A 614-nucleotide genomic window follows, 5' to 3' on the forward strand; every position below is an offset into this window, starting at 1 on the left:
ATATATATATATATATATATTATGGATACACTAGGTAAAGAAATGACTCACATCCAGTTTGGAATAGTACGAGATTTCATCATAACACCCTTAACAGAAATGGAGTTGAAGACACAAATAGTTTATTTCTGGAATCTTCCATTTAATATTTTTGGACTGTGGATGACTCCAGTTTTCTGATGTGAAAGTGGACAATTGGAAACTACTATACTGCTCAAAGGTACTGTGTATCTGAAATCCTTTAAATAGGGCCACTCAGAGAGCTGGGAAAGAACATATGCTTTATGTAAACAAGCAGCAACCTGCATTTGCAGATTTCTATCCTGGCTGCTGATTACCTAGTTCCACTGAGGGAAAATGGAGAGCCTACTCTCTGAAGTTTGGAGCATACAGCTGGATAGTGGCTGCACTGAATGCTTCTGTGCTCATCCTGCCATTGCATCCCTGAGCTCTCCATTTCCAACACATCCAGGTCATAAGAGGTGGCTAATTTGTTTACCCATTAGTTTCCTTTCATGATGGAAGAAGGAGCTGCTTTTTTTTTTCAAATCAAAATCTTAGTGTTACTTCACTATGTTAAAAATAGATTAAAAGCAGTATTTCCTCACTATAAA

Source organism: Nannospalax galili, unplaced genomic scaffold, assembly GCF_000622305.1.
Source record: "Nannospalax galili isolate Female #2095 unplaced genomic scaffold, S.galili_v1.0 scaffold25, whole genome shotgun sequence".
Taxonomy (NCBI): Eukaryota; Metazoa; Chordata; class Mammalia; order Rodentia; family Spalacidae; genus Nannospalax; species Nannospalax galili.